This window comes from Psittacula echo, assembly GCF_963264785.1.
Source record: "Psittacula echo genome assembly, chromosome: 15".
Classification (NCBI taxonomy): domain Eukaryota; kingdom Metazoa; phylum Chordata; class Aves; order Psittaciformes; family Psittacidae; genus Psittacula; species Psittacula echo.
In genome coordinates, this window is record NC_137751.1 from 4,590,899 (window position 1) to 4,608,560 (window position 17,662).

General features: G+C 50.2%; 1 pseudogene across 1 annotated transcript; it reads left to right on the forward strand.

Moving 5' to 3' along the window:
- Nucleotides 1-4,720: 4,720 nt before the first annotated feature.
- On the forward strand, nt 4,721-16,996 carry LOC308227582 (S-adenosyl-L-methionine-dependent tRNA 4-demethylwyosine synthase TYW1-like; annotated as a pseudogene). Its single transcript has 9 exons — nt 4,721-4,916; nt 5,704-5,864; nt 6,568-6,708; nt 7,325-7,426; nt 8,211-8,405; nt 9,529-9,811; nt 11,045-11,167; nt 15,830-15,973; nt 16,877-16,996. The product of its transcript is annotated as an S-adenosyl-L-methionine-dependent tRNA 4-demethylwyosine synthase TYW1-like (transcript).
- Nucleotides 16,997-17,662: the final 666 nt, after the last annotated feature.

Sequence of the window (17,662 nt, forward strand, 5' to 3'; positions counted from 1 at the left end):
GTCTCAGGGGCCTGGAGCGTTCCGGCTCCGGTGAAGAGAGAGACTTGGGTACTGAGATGGCTGGGAAGGCAAACACTTTCTTTCCGGCTGGCACCGACAAGCGGGCGCTTGCTGGATGAGCTGTACATCACCTTCCTGTCCACTCAGGCAGCGCACAGTAGGCTCTTCTGCAGGACTGTGGGGACACCCCCATGCACATCCACTTCTTCTGGAACACAGGAAGAGACCAGCAGTAACTAATTTGGTTCTGGGGAGCACAGCCTCCCATTCTCCTCATCACTGTAGAATAAATCCCATCTCCCAGGCACTGGCTACTGAGCCCAGAGCCTCTCTTGCTTCAACGCTGCTCAACTCCCCTCCAGAACGTTCATGGAGGGCAAAGCCTGAGCACCCCAAACAGGATCCACCCTGGGAGCAAGCGGCCTCCAGGCCCTTTATGAGCGAGGTGATGGGGAGGGAGGATGCTGCTGGCCCAGCCAGAGCAAACCCTTCCCTACTGATCCATCCTAGAGAAAACCTTTCCCAGCACAGCTGCAGAGCTCCATTAGCCATGACTACGTCCCACTCTCACATCTGCAAGCCCAGCCCAGGATGTGAACAGTGTTTTATTACAGCTCAGCAGGTGCTGAGGAGACCCGTGTCAAAGGGAACACAGGGCTCCCACGCGTGCTGCTGCCTCCAGCTGAAAAGCTGTCAGCACAGCAAAGAGGTTTTGTCTTCCCCTTTTTCCTGGAGGTGTCCCCCCTGCAGTGGCCAGGGCAAAGTGGGGAGAAGCAAAGAGCTGCGCACTGGGCTGTGGAGCGGGGCTGGGCGCCGGGCCCATGGCGACCCCCTGGGCATCTGACTGTCCCAGCGTACCGGCAGGAAAACGGTCCCAGGGCTCCGGTCCGGCGGCAGCGGGTACCGGCGGTGCACGGTCGGCGGCGGGGCTCTGCGGGGACACAACGGTCAGCGCCACCGATAGCGCTCCCTCAAGGCAGTAGTGGCTGCACAGGGTGCTCTCAGCACGGATGGTGCCTGCGGCCGAGCCACTATTAGAGGCAATGGGGGCAGGAGCCTGCGGGCCAGCAGGACCGTATCGCACACCAGGACCCCACTGCGCCCAGCAGCGATCCCTGCAGCACCACACAGGGCAGCGTCACAGGCAGAGCTATGGGCCCAGCACCGTTATCGCTGTGCCACCCATGTCCTTATCCCACCCGTATCCCTGTGCCACCTGCATCCCTGAGAACCAGTGTCTCTGTGCCATGTATATCCCTGTGCCACCTGTGTCTCTGTGCCACCTGCATCCCTGACTACCAGTGTTCCTGTGCCACCAGTGTCCCAGACAAGGAGTGTCCCTCTGCCACCCATGTCCTTATCTCACCCTTGTCCCTGTGCCACCCATGTCCCTTTGCCACCTGCATCCCTGACAACCAGTGCCCCTGTGCCATCCGTATCCCTGTGTCACCAGTGTTCCTGTTCCACCTGCATTCCTGACAACCTGTGCCCCTGTGCCACTCATGTCCCAGACAACCAATATCCCTGTGTCACCCGTGTTCTTATCCCACCTGTGTCCCTCTGCCACCCGTGCCCCTGTGCCACCTGCGTCCCTGACAACCAGTGTCCCTGGGCCACCCGTGTCCTTATTCCACCCACATCCTACCCCCACGCTCACCCGAGGCAGCCACCGCGGGTCAGGGCGCAGTCCCTGCGGCCGACTCCTGTGGCCGGGCGGCCGTTACCGGCCCTGCTGAAGGTCGGGCGCCGGTAGGCCTGGGCCCATGGGGGTGGGAAGCCGGCAGTGAGGCTCGGCCTGTAGGGGTGAAGGAGAAGTCGGGGAGGGCGCTGCGGGGGCACGAACCATGCGGGAGTGCGTCGGACCGGAGGGCGCCTGGCGAGCGTGCGGGACCGCAGCGCACACCAGGCACCCCCCGCGCCCAGCGCCGCTCCCAGCAGCCATCCCTGCGCCAGGCAGGTCAGCATCACTGCCAGCGCCAGGGGCAGCGCCGACGGCCAGCGCCAGGGGCAGCGCCACGGACTCGGCAGCGCCATCGCTTCCGACCGCAGCAGCAACGGCAACCGGCCCGGAACGCGCTGCGGGAGCCGCGCGGCGGGACCTCGGCAGTCGCCGCGTTCTACAGCTCGTGGCCCTGTTCCACCGGCACCCCCGTTCCACCCGCCTTCTACTGACAGCCCTGTGCCACCCGCGCCCCTGACAGCCACTGTCCCTGTGCCAGCCCTGTCCTCAGCCCACTCTCGCCTCTGTGCCTGCAGCTGCCACAGCCTTGCTGTGCCCTACCAGGCAGGCGCCATGGCAGGGACGATGACATGGACCACACAGAACACAATTCCCCTGAGGATCTCCCTCGCCATAATCCCCACGGGCCAGCTCAGGGACACCCAACTTCCCGGGAGGGAGGAGAGGCACACGGGGAATCCCCATGGAAAATAACAAACCCAAGGCAAATGACCGGGTTTCTGATCTCAGCCGCTGCCAAGCACCACGCTTGAGATTCAGGGGAAAGCCGTGCTTAGAACTGGACTGGGTTTTAATGCAGCCACAGCAAGCTTTGGTCTTTCCAGCTAATAAGGTCTTCGCAGGCTCCTCCTGAGCTCTCAGGGGATAGCCCAGCACTGGCACGCATTGTAATCCAGGGTGTCCTTGCTCGGGACAAATGTAGTGTATTGAGACGTGCAGCCCTCATGTGCCTTCAGGTCTTCCTGCTCAGAGCTGAGAATGGAGGAGGATGCTGCTGCTGTGCTGCCATTTCAAAGGGGCCTTGCAAGGAATGCTCACACTCTGCCCATGGGAGGCAGGGCTCCATCTTCAGCCCTCTGGTTTCCCCTTTTCCCATGCCCAGTGCTCCCATGCAGTGGGCACAGCTGTAGCACTGGGGCTGGCTCAGGTCTTTGGGGGGCTGCTCAAGGGAGCCTTTTGGGGGCAGATGCCAGGGGAGCTGCACATGTCTGAAAGGAAACAGTGATGCAAGGGCAGGAGCTCTTGCACGTGCAGCCTGTGGCTGCCCCATCCTGCTTGTGCCTTGCCCCCAGCTTCCCTGCCTGCCCTCTCCCAGCCGTACAGAGGATGCTGCTGCCATTCATAGGCTTGGGTAGCACCATAGGTGCTTCATTCAGCCCATCCACCTCTGCTTGAGAGCGTAAAGACTCCTCTGGTTGCCATTGCCAAGGCATTTGTCTGTCCTTGACCCTCTGCAAACCGGATGCTGCAGCACCCTGGAGAGCATTCGTAGTCAGAGGCAGCACTTGGTGGTGGGGCAGCAGACCTAGCCCCGGCTGTTCACTGTTGTCTCATCTCAGAGGTGCCTTCAGAGCATTCCCAAGGGCTCCCTGCTGCCTGCCCCTGGGCTGGGCTGGAGTCTCCCCACGGGAAACCGACTCAATAGAAACCACAGCGTGGTAATTAAGTGTCCTTCCCAGCACACTTGTGCAGTCTTGCCCTGACACGGCCACTGCTCAAAGCAGAGCCAAAGGGGAGAAAAAACAGTGAAATAATAATAAATCGTAATAATAAAAAAACCAGTAATAACTGTTGTTCAACCACACAGCTGTGTTTGAACAGGGGAAGCAAGTACCCACAAGCAGAGGGTGCTGGAAAGCAGTAAGTACCCTGCGCTCTGGCTCAGGAATGAAACACGGGGAAGGCAGACGTGAACACAGACTGTTTATTTGAAGTGGGGGACATAAAAAGTGGGAAGGTGAGCGAGGGAAGATTGCATATTCACAGTAAAACAACACTAAAATGATAGTAAAAAAACCCCATATGGCAACTGTGGTAGGAGAGTAACAACAACAGATCAACAACAGTACAACTAGAACAACAGTATAACAACACTAACAAACCCAGACTATAACAAGTGCAGAGAGCACAGCCATTCATCCAGCCTTGGTTGTGGAACTGTTCCGGTAGGAAAAATTTGATTCACCCCTTTCCACCTCGGGCGCTGCCTCCCATTACGGTTTCTTGCCGGCAGCAGAGGCGGGGCCTGGCCCCGTCATTCCGGCCCCACCTCCCACCGTCTCCCGGCTCGGGCCATGCCAGCTCCTCGGCTCCACAACCGCTCCCACAGGGGGCTGCCCCCGCCACAGCCACGTCTTCACACCGGATCCCCCACGGGCCTCCCACCACAGACCGGAGCCGTACCCGGCCCTGAAAGCGCCGGCCGTCACTCACACTACGCTGCGCCTTCCCAGGACTTTGCTGCGGTAGCGGCGATCTCGAAGCGCTTCCCGCCCCGCCGCGCTCGCACCACGGCCCCATCACGGAGGCGGATCCCATGCGTGCGGGTTAAAATGGAGGCGGCCGCTGCTGCCACACGGGCAGACAGCTGCGCTCCGTGCTGCCCCGCGCTGTTTGTCCATTGGCCGGGGCCGCCCAGCGCTGTTTGTCCATTGGCCGGGGCCGCCCAGCGCTGTGCTGTCATTGGCTGGGCCGCCCCGCGCTGTGCTGTCATTGGCTGAATCCGCCTGGCCATGGCCCCTCTGCGGCTGCCCCTACGCATTCCCCGCCTCCCTGTCGCTCTGCAAGCTCCATCCGGAGGGAAAGAGCGCGCGGCGGGGGGAGGCGGCGGGAAACGGCGTCTGCTGGGCTGAGGGGGAGCTGCCCGGCGGTGAGGGCCGCGGTAGCTGGTGTTGCGCTGCAGCCGGAGCGGAGGGAAGCGGGTGTCCGTGCGAGGGCCGGGCAGTGCCCGGGAGGGAGCGGGGCCGTGTGTGTGCGGGAATGGCCGAGCCGGGGTTGGCCGTGCAGGAGCTCGGGGATGCGTGGAAGGTAACTGCAGCGGGGAGGGTGTTCTGGTGGGTACTGGCCGGGTGTGGGGTGATACCTGTGAGGTGGTTTCGGGGCAAGGGGACGAGAGGTTTGTGTGAGGATCTGCCGTGGTTCCCTGGATTGGGCGAGCTCAGAGCAGGAGTCAATGGTGCGTGCAGAGGGGCAGGGGTAGGGCAGGCACAGGGGTGAGGGGCGGGGAGGCAGCTCCAGCGGCGGTCAGGCACGGGGGAGGTGGGGGTGTTCCATGGGGAATTGCAGGGGTTGCACGGGGGGGAGCGGGGTTCCCGGGGTGCTGCAGGTTCCTGGAGCGCCTGTCGAGGGGTTCGCTGGGGCTGCCGCAGAGCCGCAGCGCTCCCAGCTCTGGCCTTTGGGAGGTTCGGTGTTGCTGGTGAGGGGCTTCCCGTCAGGGTTGTGGCCTGAATCGAGGTTTTGGCCTGGCCTGGAAACTGGGTCAAAGCTCTTGTAAGCGGTGTGGCACCTCATGTGTACGAGCAAAGGTTGTGCTCAGCAGCAAACACTTGGAGTGATTTCCCCCTTCCCATGGAGCTTTGTAGCTCGAGAAATCTGCACGTGTTGGATCTGTGCAAAACTAAGGCCAGTACAATACCCTGGATGTTTCACAGGGACTGTTTCCTTTCAGATGCTTGCACAGCTCATGTGTTTTCTGCCTTTGCCTGTAACAGAGCTGGTGCTCTCTAAGGAAAACCCAGAGATTCCACAGGACAGTCTAAACAGAGGTGGAGCTGGGCTGGTACACCTCTGAGGAGGTGAAGGCTCCTCGCAGTGTCTTGTTTGTAGCCAAAGGCTGTGTTTTGCAGAGCCTGGCCTCAGGCTGATGACCTGAGCCTGCAGGTGTGGGATGGCTGGGTTTGTTGTGTTCATTCTCAGTTCATGCTGTTGGAATCTGCTCTTGCTAAATCTGTGATCTGTTTTAGATTTAGATGTCTCAACAGACACCTGGAGCTTCTTTTCTACTTGCCTGGCATCCTTATGGCTGTACAGGCTTTACGTCTATTCTGCAGTTGCTTTTGGGATCAGCATTTGGATTGTCATTCAGTTCTCCACCTCCAAACCCCAAAAGAAGGTAACAGAGCATGTAAGTGCTTTGAGAAGAGCCCAATAAATCTGTGTGTGGAAGCGAGCAGTTGCTGGGGAAAGGCAGCCCCTGGTGCAGTGAAATGTGCTGCTTCAGTGTGGGCCCATCTGGGTTGTTGCACATGGCAACTGTAGTTCAGTGTGTCTGATGGTTGTAATCCTCGGTCTGGGTCGTCTTATGTTTGTGGGTAACTGAACACCCTCTTTGCTCTGATGTTACAGCAGAACTCAGCTGAACACTTCCCATTTGTTACTGAGGGAGTAAGTAGGGGTACTGAGGGGTACAGCCTGGGTTGCTCTGTCACTTCAGGCAAATCACTCTGCTTCCGCGTGATGTTCTCATTTTTCCTGTGATGTTAATGATAAGGTTGGGCTGATTTTGGGACCAGAGTGGGATTAGGCCACTCGGGAATTTAAATTCTTCTCATTCAGGTGAGTGAAGTTCTGCTGCCTGAGTTGGGAAGTTCTTGGCTTCAGCTGGAGCCTGAAGCACAGGGGTGTGCAAGATGAGCGTGTTGTAGCGTGGCCTAGTTCGGAGGAAGCTACTTATGTGTTTCCGTAGGGTAAGAGACTCAAATACTTTGTTCCATTTGCATGGTGCGGAGCGTCCAGTCACAGGACTGGAATTTTCAATGCTTTTGGGAAAAATGGGGTTACCATTGCTTTGAAAAGGGATGGAACGTGACACAGTGCTTGTTTCACAGGGTGAAAAACCCACTGGGAATCCCGCTTCTTCTGAAGGGATAGAAGACAAGCTAGTCAATGCATGTGCCACCCTGCAGAGAAAGGAGGTCTATGTTGCTGGGGTAAAGATTTTCTATGGGTCTCAGACTGGCACGGCAAAGATATGAGTTACTTTTTCTCATGTGCATGACGTTGAGTTGAAATGTTGAGATTCAAGTATGTTGCTTGCCTTAGAAACACTCCAGTGTGTAAAAATCAGAGTTCCTTAAGTCATGAGAAGTTGTTGCCCAACAGGAAAGATAAGTGAAAAGTATATTTAAATAAGAGCTTTACTACTGCCTTCGTGTGGGGTATGCAGTAGAGACATTATTATGAAGCTTAAAGTTTACTCTTCCAATATTATAGAACCCCAGCTTGGTTTGTGTTGAAATGGACCTTAAAGCTCATCCAGTTCTAACCCCCTGCTGCAGGCAGGGACACCTTCCACTAGAGCAAGTTGCTCCAAGCCCCATCCAGCTTGGCTTTGAATATACTCTTAATTTGCTAGCTGGTCTCCTTAGAGAGAAGGGCTCTTTCAGGTGCTTTTTCAAAAAGAAATTTCATTTGTGTGTGTAAATATAAAATTACTAATCATAAAATTCATGTGATTCTCTTCTTCCAGCCAGTATATTCTCACTGTGCTGGGAGAAGTCTTGTCTCTTGGCACAGCAGGGCTTGTTTGACCTTTCAAGTACTTGGCTTGTAGCACTTGGTCACTGTCTATGTTTCTTTTTTCAGAGATTTGCCAGAGCTCTTGCTGAGGCAGTTATTTCCCTTAATGTGCCAGTGGAAGTCATTAGCATGGGAGACTATGATCCAGATGATTGTTTATTAGAGGAGGTAGGTATATTGTAAATGGGAATAATAAATCCAAGCTTTTCCTGGGGTTGTGAAGGCTGTTGTCTTGTATTTCTCTCCAGTTATCCTGGAAATCCCCAAAGCTGTGTGTTGAAATTTATTTTCCTTCCATGGAAGCAAGTGCAGTCCATTAACCCTTGGCAACAAATAGCTAAATGCTGAAAGTGCTGAGGAAAGGCTCATGTAGGATGTGTGATGCCGAGCGTGGCTTTGTACAAGCCAGTTCTGTAACTCAGCTGTGAGTAATGGACAGTGTGTGCACCAGGACTCCTGTCTATGACAGTGTCTACCTGGGAAGGGTTCAAAACTGGAGTAAGTAGATGGTGATTCTTCTGCAGCTTTTAGACTTTAGAAACTTCTTGTGAGCAGTATTTCTGCTGGGGAATCCTTGATGGATTTTTCTTCTGTCAATATTGATAGTTGCTTTTTTAACCTATGGGGAACGTTATTGCTGCAAGAGTCTGTTCCAAAAGCTGTTGATTGGGATGGGGAAGGTAGGTGTCCCGTTCTGTTTTACCACTCCGTTAATCAGGAGAAAGAGAACTTGTTCGCTTTTGGTTAATTTAAGATGGCTTTGCAGGGAGGATGGCCATCCACTACTGTTGGGGTTATCACCTGCAGCATCCTACACCAAAAACTATTCAGCCAGTCAGCAAAAATCTCATCTTTTTGACTTCTTTCACATGCCCACATGTTCCAGCTCTCTTTCTGAAGTGCTCAGAAAAATGGAGCGATCTTTTCTCTTGTGTTCTGTTTCTGTTCTTAGACAACCAGCAGGAACATCTGTGTATTCTTGGTGGCTACATACACAGATGGGCAGCCAACCGAGAGTGCAGCCTGGTTTTGTAGGTGGTTAGCAGAGGCTGCGAATGACTTTCACTTTGGGAAAGCCTATCTGAAGGGCCTGAGATATGCTATGTTTGGCTTGGGAAACTCTGCATATGTTGATCATTACAACACAGTAAGTATCTCCTGTGCACCTTTCTTTGACTTCTGCTCCTCTGAAAGACTGAGCTATCTTAAATGCTACATACCTGCCCGATACTGGTAGTTTGTGTGAGAATTGGCCCAGAAAGCCAATGGCATTCTGGGCTGCACCAAAAAGAGTGTGGCCAGCAGGTTGAGGGAGGTGGCTCTCTTCCTCTACTCTGTTTTGGTGAGACCCTGCCTCTGTTGCATCCAGCTCTGGGGCAGCAACACGTGGGATGTGGAGCTGTTGGATAGAGCCACAGAGATGCTGCCTGGGCTGGAGCAGCTCTGCTCTGGAGCCAGGCTGGGAGAGCTGGTCTGGTTCAGCCTGGAGAAGAGAAGGCTCTGCAGAGACATTAGAGCAGCTCCCAGTGCCTAAAGGATCTGATGAGAAACCTGGAGAGGGGCTTTGGATAAGGGGCTGTAGGAACAGGACAAGGGGGAATGGCTTTAACCTGACAGATGGGAGCCTGAGAATGGCCATTAGGGAAAAAACTCTTCCATGTGATTTTGGTGAGACACTAGCACAGGTTGCCCGTAGAAGTGTGCATACGGCAGTATCTGAGCCTTGTAATGAGTTTCATCTTGGTCAGAAAAATGTCATGACTTGTCACCTGGTTGTTACGTTTGCGTAACTGGAGCCACAGGAAATGTGTTAGGCATGTGGCCGTTTTGACCTCATCACATGGGTTTGATAGCAGAGGTGTTTTCAATCATAGAATGCCTTGGGTTGGAAGTGACCTTAAAGCTCTTCAAGTTCCAATGCCCTGCCATGGGCAGAGATACCTTCTTCTAGAGCAGCTTGCTCCAAGCCCCTGTGTCCAACCTGGCCTTGAACACTGCCAGGGATGGGGCAGCCACAGCTTCTCTGGGCACCCTGTGCCAGCGCCTCAGCACCCTCACAGGGAAGCATTTTTTTTTTGTAATGTCTAATCCAGGTGTGGTGGTGTTCAGACTGTGTGTGCTCTGAGCCAGCAGGTGAGGGAGAGTCCAGAAGTCCCTGTCCTGCAGTCCTGTGCAGCCCTCTTTCCAGGCCTGGTGCTTGCTTTCTCAGTTGCCTGCTTTGTTTAACTTGGCCTTCATTTAATATCCCTCTAACTTTGATCTTATCCCAGGTTGGAAGAAATATTGACAGGTGGCTGTGGATGCTCAGTGCCAGCCGGATCATGCCCTTGTGCTGAGGGGGACTGTAACGTGGCCCAGAGCAAGCATAGCACCATTGAGGCCGACTTTGAAGCCTGGAAAGCCAAGTTCCTCAGTTGGCTTCAGGCCCTCTGCAGAGGGGAAAAGAAGCCCTGCAGTGGGAAGTGAAAGAAAAGGAAGTGCAAATCTCCAGGGAAGCAGAACAGGGAGAGTTCAGATCATGAACATGGGGTATCGGAATACGAGAATATTGAGGTAAAGCCCAAATCCATGGGACCTTATTTCCGGTTTAGTACCCCTTGTAGCACTGTTTGACTTCTCTCCTTTCTCCTGCAGCCCAGAGGGGTGCTGTGGGAGCTTGATACCTCTTTTTTCTGGAGCAGAGGGGGAAGAGGGATGAGATCCCATGGCAGATAGCAAGTAGAATAAGCCACCCAAAAAGGACCAAAGAATTAGTGATGGCTGATGGACGTAGGCTCGATGGCATGTGTATGATGAGGGAGTCTTCTTCTTGAGTAGGGGGAGGTATGTGTTGTGATACATGCTCCAGGGAGCCAGTCTGGGTTCTCTTCAGAGCCTTTGCTTTGTCTCATGGCCAAGTTCATTTCACATGTAGTTCTCTGTGAGCAGTTAACCCGCTTCCATTTCAACCTGGGGAAATTTAGGTGCTTTGCCTGCATCCCAAGGTTTTTCCAAAGGCAGTTGGGGGAGTGTTATCTGAGCAAGTCCTGTGTTTGCTCTGAATGTGTGTCTGTAATCATTTGTGTGTCTTCTGGAGTGTTTGTTGATTGCAAGCTTGAATAAGAAATCCTCTCTCTTGCTCTATAATGCAAGACCCAGAGCTGCTGTGGCATTCTAATCCTGCCGGCAAGGCGTTTGCTGTGAGTTGGAAATGACTGTGACGGCCATGTTGAATTTTGTAGGAAAACAAGATCTCTTCTGTCTGAGTGGGTTTGAGGGTGCTGCCTGCTGCAGGAACAAGAACAATAAACATTGCTGTTCCATCAGTGCTCTTCTGCTGTACCTTGCCTGTGTACAAAAAGCAAGACAATGTTTCTGCTCTGTGAAGAGTTTGACTTGGAAAGCAGATCTCTCACTCCCTGTTCATCAGACACCAAGGGGCACTTGAAGGAATTGAAGGGGTTTAGGCTTCCAGATGATCACAGTACACAGTGGGAGTCTGACTTCTCTGATTGCCTGTCATGGGATCAGATGGGCACATGAGGGAAAGGGAGAAATCTGGAGGCAAGAAAGCTGGGCTGAGCTTCAGGCAGTCTGTGCTACTGAACTCTTAAATACACACCAAAGAAAGCCCCAGGTTTAAATGCATCTTGTACACATTATACAGGTTATTGGTAGACTGTTCCTTGTTTTTCAGTATCTTTGCCGAGTGTGAGAGCTGATTTCACTCGTTAGCGTAGATGAAGATCTAATGTTTAACATTCAGATACATTTCTCACTTGGATTTTATTCTGATCTCTTACACAGGCAGAGGAGTAGTTTGAAAGCAGTAGTGAGGAGGAGGCTGCTACTGAGGAAGCTGGAGGGGCAAGTTCTGTCCTTGACGTTGAAGATCTTGGCAATATCATGAGGCATACGAAGGAAGCAAAGGTACCACTGTTACAACGAGTGTGGAGCTATCGGGTCTGTGTCAATGATCAGTTCAATTGATTAAAATACACTTGCTGGATTTGAATTGATTGGATCTAGTTAAAGGGAGAGTAAAATAGGAGCTATTGGAGAACCTGTCCCCAGACAAGTCTGTACTTGGAGGTGTGTTGGATATACTTCCTGGCTAACTGGGACTTGTTCACTGAGCAAATACTGCAGTGGTAACCTTTTATTGGCAGTCAAAAGGAAAATGACTTCCACTATTCAGATCTGAATATCCATCTCTGTTGCTGTGATTCACAGTCCAGTGTCTAAACACAAATCTTGTTACTGGATCTGCCTGTGGGAGCTTGATCTGACCTGTGCCGAGCCTGGCAAAGACAACCATAATCCTGCTTTATGCCAGGGTGTTGCTGTCTGCCTTCCTGTGTGGGTCTGTTCATGTTTCATTTTCTGTGTGCAGTCTGCCAACAGAATACATCAGACTCCTTTATCTGGTTAGCACACAGGAAGGAGTGAGAATACCCATAGGTACTAGGCTAAGCCTTCCTTTGTTCCCCACCCTTTTTGCTGGCTGAGCAGTTGGCAGTTGGGATGGGAAGGGTGTGCCTAGGAGGGACCTGGGATGTCTGTGTTGCCACCTGGGGACTATTTCTCCCTTAGCAATCTTTCTGTGGTGGGGTCTTTCCCTGTGCATCCTTGAGCTGCTCTCCACCCCTTCTTCAAGAAACCCACCTCTGTCTGTAACTGCACCATCCTTGTCTTGCATGGCTCTACACTGTGGACTTTTCACAGCTTTTTTCCTGAAACTCCAGGCCTTGGATCACAGGAGGCTGCGTGCTCAGGAGGAGAGCACAGGATCTCTGTTCCTGACCTTAGGGAGGGGAAAGGAGATAAAATCCTCCCCACTGCTTGTAACAAGCTCTGTAAGGAGAGTAGCTCCAGTGACGTGGGGCAAGGCAGGCTGCTGTGTGAGAGCTCCTGCCCCTGAGCTTGTATGGTCCTGGTGCACTGCAGCTTGCACGAGAAGATGAACCGATTGGAGAGAGAAGGGCTCAATCTCTCCCTGTGTGGCTGTGCTGTGGTCCTTTCTCCTCTCCTCCCTGTGTGTACTCACCACCAGCGGTCAGTGACTAGTGCTGCCAGGCAAAGACACTCATCTGCAGTGATGAGCTGCCGTTTCTGATCTGATGACAAACGGTTGTTCTGCCATGACAGCTGGATGCTGCCCTCTTGCCTCTGCAAATGGTGAAATCCCGAGAGTGGAGGTGTTGAGGGACTAGAAGTACACTCTTGTGCATGGAAGTGTCCTGGCCCTTTTGTATATGCTCTGTGGTCAGCTGGTGAGACAGGAGGCCCTAAAGCCATGGATCGTCCTTTCTGTGTTACTGATGGCACTGAGCTGCACTGCTCTAGTCATGTCTAGGACTTTGGGTTAATTTTGAAGCTTTAAATGATGTAGTTCTCATTCCTGGCCCCTCTATTCCTGTGCTGCATGGCTGATGAGCCTAGCTGTAATCTACATTTCTGGTTTCATGCTTCTGTAACCAGAGTAGGTAGAGATGAAAGGGCTTCCAGCGATGACTTCATGTAAGTCCTCAGCTCTCTTGAGTGGGGCAATGGCAGGAGATAGGTCTGTACGTATATCCTGAGGAGCCCGAGCTGCTGGCTGTCCTTCATTAGCTGGAGGAGGAATGACTGTGTCTGGGTGGTGAATCTCCCGTGGAATATGCGCATTGACCCGCAGCATGTTTATACAAACACTTGAATTGTAAAACGGTCCTGTAGGTGCAGTTATTTACTATAATTAATATAAATGCTGAAGACTTGATATGAAAGAGCAGGATGATCTGCCTTTATGAAAGTAATTTATCATGATCAGCCTCTCCTGCTCCCAGGCAGGGAGATTTAGTTGTTTAAATCTCTGTTTAAGTCATGTCCTCACTTCAGTGGCTGTGAGTTTGTGCAACAAGAACTTTTCTTTTCCACATGAGCAGCCTTGTCCCTTGAGCTGTTTTTCCTCTTGCAGAATGCTGAACTGTGTGAAATGAGTCTGACACTTGTTTTACACTGACATCATCTGTTGTCTTGCAGTAATCCCTCCCAGCACAGGCAATGCTTTGGGTTTTTGTAGCTGAACTATCCACACACAAGCTAACAAGTTTAAAGAGAACTGATGCACTTCAGGATTGTATCAGGTGCTGCTTCATACACGAAGTTACTTGGGTTTGAAATGTTCCTAAACAGTTTTGAGCACAGATTTTGTAGATGTCAGTGTTGTTTGTTAACTCCTCTGCAAATAGATGCACAGGCAGAACCTGCTATTCCAATATGGTTAATTTGCAGCAGCTTAGGGTCCAGCTTTGATCTCTTCTGCAGGCAAGTAGTGCCTCTAGTGAGAGTCACTCGTGGATAAGACATATGTACAGTCACAGATGGTCAGAATTCCTTGTTGTCCTGCTTTTTATGGGCTATCAGAGTGAAGCTGTGGAGTTTTATCTAATAAACGTTTCCTCACATCTCTGCAGGTGATCTTAATTTAATTTTGCATCCATCTCCTGTTGCCTGACCTGATGGAAGTCAAGGCTGAGTTCTGTTCTCCTGCTTTTTCCCCTATGCTTCACTGCACTTCACAAAGTATCAAAGGGCTTGAGACAGATGCTGGGTTCTTGCGGTCGTTTGAGTCAGGCAGATGCATTCAGTAGTTCAAGGTGAATGCCAAAAGCTCTTTTCCTGTCAGTCGTAGCTATTCTACTTAGGACCTACTCTCAGGGAGCTACTCTCCCTTGGGAAAGAGGTGGAGTTTCAAAGAGCTTCTGAAGGTGCAGGTGCGCAGCTGAAGGTGCTGGTGCCTTTTGCGCACTGAGTCTGAGCACAAAAATTGGCACGAGGTTAGGTGGCAACAGGAAATCATTCAAATACGTAAAATGGTGGCTGATACAAAAGTAAATCCCACACTTGGTGTACCAAATCACGTACTGTGTGGTGGGGACTACTTCAGAGCTGCTAAAAGCCAGCCTTTGTTTGCTGAGTAATTCAACTTGTGGAACTTGCTGCAGGGGATATAGCTGCAGATGATGCTGGTCAGGGTCCTGAGCTGGACCCAGGCCTTGATGTGAGTGCAGATAGTGCCTGTGGTTTCATGAGGGGCATTGCTGCGAGTGGAAGTTCACCAGTGGGTAATAGGTAATAGTGGCCTGAAGGAGGTTTGGGGAGGTCTGAGGCTGCTTCTGTTGGGTGCCTGGTGATCCAAGGCTGTGGTGCCAGGCAGGGATGGATAGGTAACTGGGTGAAAGTCTGGGCTTTCTCTGCATTTACCACCCTTTCAGCTGCTTGTTTCTAGGCCTAGAACCTGTTCTCCAAATGGCTTTTATGCACCAGGAGAAGGCAGTGGTGGTTCTTAGTGAATTTAGTAACTAAGTGGACTTCTACAGTTGAGGCACATTTTCCCTGTCCTCCAAAGTTACTCCCCTGAAATGTATTTATCAGATCATATGTGAAATCTGATGGGTGTGTTTGTGGCCTACAGGACTGCTGTTAATCAGAGGGACACCATTTCTTCAAGTAGATTATCTCCCACAGCTGGGAGACTGTGATTGGTCTGTCTTTCCAGTCTATCTAGACTTGTTCCCAGGGAACGAAATGGCTTTATTAACCTTTGTATTTGTAAACTGCAGGTGTGAGTAATAGTGATGATAATACCCTAATTTTCTGTTGATGGGCTGGGAAGGAATCAAATGGGCATATTCTCTTCACGCAGTTTTGAGATTAATGTTCTTGATTTCCCAAACAGAAAGTTTAATGATGCTGAGAGTCACATTTGCAATGTCAATAAAAAAGGGGGGGTGTATGAGAGAGCAAGAATGGGATAGGGTTTACAGGAAACAGTATATGGTCAAGAAGTTTGTTTTCTTCTATGTGCATTTGCCATGGAGGATGTTTCCTGATTCCCTTTGGCACTGTCCCCTGAAAAGCCATTCTATGGGAAGCTGTTCACCAGCTAGAAAACTGCAGGTGAAGAGATGTCATAGGTTACGATAATAAAGGGCCTTGAGCAGCAGGAATCCTAATTCAAAAGCACACAAAAGCTCTGAGAAATAAGAGAAAGTGGAGATTCAGGTTGTTCTTAATTATCATTTAGTGTCCTGATAGACTAAATGGCATCTATTTGTATTTTTAAAGACACAGCTCTTGCATCTAGTGCTTTCAAACACTGCAGCCACTAACTGATGCTTAATCATTCTTTCTTGCATGTGAAGTTGTATATTTTGAAAGCTAAACCAGAACATAGTCTATTCAAATCAAAACCTGTACGTAATAGAAGGTAAAGGTGTCTTCTAGTATTTAGTTGTTTATCTTCCTTGTTTACAGCTTCAGTTTACTGTTAACTACTTTACGGATAATCCTTGTTCCTAGCATTTGTGGAAAGAGATGGAGCTAATAGCTGTCACGTTTTCATCAGATAAGAACTGAAAGATCTGGAACAGAGGGCAGAGTAAAATCTTCTGCAGTTACGCAAATAACACTTGTAGACATCGTTTGTGATGTCTTGTTTCTTGCTCTTCCAAAATGTTGTGTGGCTAGAAGTGACTCCTGTCAGTCATCAGTTTGTAATAGTTTTGATAGCAAATTGTATTTACATGACATGTTGCTTCTTCCCAGATTCTACAGAAGGTACTGCATGGGTGCAGTGAGAGCATGCTAGGGACAATGGCACTGACAGCTTGCCAGTTCATGGAAGAACCCGGAATGGCAGTGCAGATGCATGAATCTAAACATCCTTATCACAACAATACCAATTTTGAGGTAAGTTAGACTTGTAGTGTAGTACAGTGCATTTGCATGGCTTGAAGAGTTCTAAAACATCAAGGTGGTTGGAGCAGAAACGTCAGTGGTCTATGTATTTACCTGTGGGACTTTGTGCTTGAAGCACCTGTGAAATATCTGTTCAGTCTTGCTTTTGGAAGGGCTGCTGCTGGATGAGTGAGGCCTTGCCCTGTAAAGAAATATGTTCAGTAAGGTACTTTTATGTAATCTAGTTCAATCATGTGAAAAGTGCATAACTTCAATGGTTTTGCTATGTGTGTGTTTGAAACAGATCATATTCTTAAATGGTCTCAGGGCCTTAATGAACAAATATTTCTACCCTTTCATCCAAAGGTTCATTTCCGTTTGCCTGTTACTTCCTTGTGCTGTTAGATGAAAGCTGGGAGTGGAGTCTTGTTTTTCTTGTATTTCTCATTTTAGGCTATCTTATCCTGACACAAACAATTCTTATTTTCTTCTCTTGATATTGTTTGAAAGCCTTTTTCTCATAAAGTTTAGTACGTAATTGTTGCCTGTGGGCAGTCTCGGGATTTTTAATTTATCTGCAGCTCTGACTCTTCTGATTTTTATTGTTTAAAATGCATATAAACCTTTAGGTTGTGGCAGTGGAGATCAGTATCAGCAACAATTACCACTTCTAATAAAACCCTAGCAATTAATTTTACATGCTTAACAGCTAACGCAAACAATAGGCCATGCTTTACATTTGTTAAATTAGCCCCAGATAAAAATATTAAAGAGGGTTGGGGGTTTTTTTTGTTGGTTTGGGGTTTTTTTTCCCTATGGATATGCTGTAGTATTTGTTGTTTATGTGGTGAAAGTGAAGTAGCTCTTTGGTAATATAGTATTGCAGGATGCAAAGATCATGTGTTTATTTCTCAGGATAAAGTTCACATTCCTGGTGCTATCTACCTCTCAATCAAATTTGACTCTCAGTGTAATACAGAAGAGGGCTGTGATGAGTTGCTCATGTCCAGCAGCAGTGATTTCCAGCAGGATTGACACAGCTTCAGTGGGTCTCCACAGAAGTGGAATGATTTTGAGCTTCCAGGTGAATATGCGGTGTTTCACAGTGCAGATGCGTAGGATATTGATGGTGTTTTGGACTCTCAAGAGAAACTAATGACACTTATATGTGGATGTTCATGAGATATGTGGGAAGGAAAGACAATCCTTTTCTTGTCCCAGCCTGTTTGCTCTGACGTGCTGCTCTTGCATTTGTTTCTTGGAAGTAGGCTTATCTGCTGTTCTGCTGCTTGACCTTTTTTTAACACCCTTCGGTCAAAGCATGCACTCAGTGACTGGAAACAAATTTCGATCTTGATTCTGTTCCAACACAGTCCTTGTTCTGCACAACATTCACTAACATTGTTCCTGCCTTGTCTTACTTTCCACAGGAAGCACATTTAAAAAACCCCAAAAGATAGGCTTATCTCTTCTCTCTGCTGCACAAGTGCTCAGACAAGGAGTGTGTGCCCGTGCCTTGTCTCCAGTTGTTGCCACAGAGTAAAACTGAAAAAAAATCCCTCAGTTGACTGACAGCTTCAGTCTCTGTTCTCTCCTAAGCATGTTTTTGATAACACAGTAGCAAATGCTGGTGAGCTGAAGGATGACATCTTTAAGTTGCTTTAACCCACTGAGCACCATGACATTGCAGGAAGCTTTTGA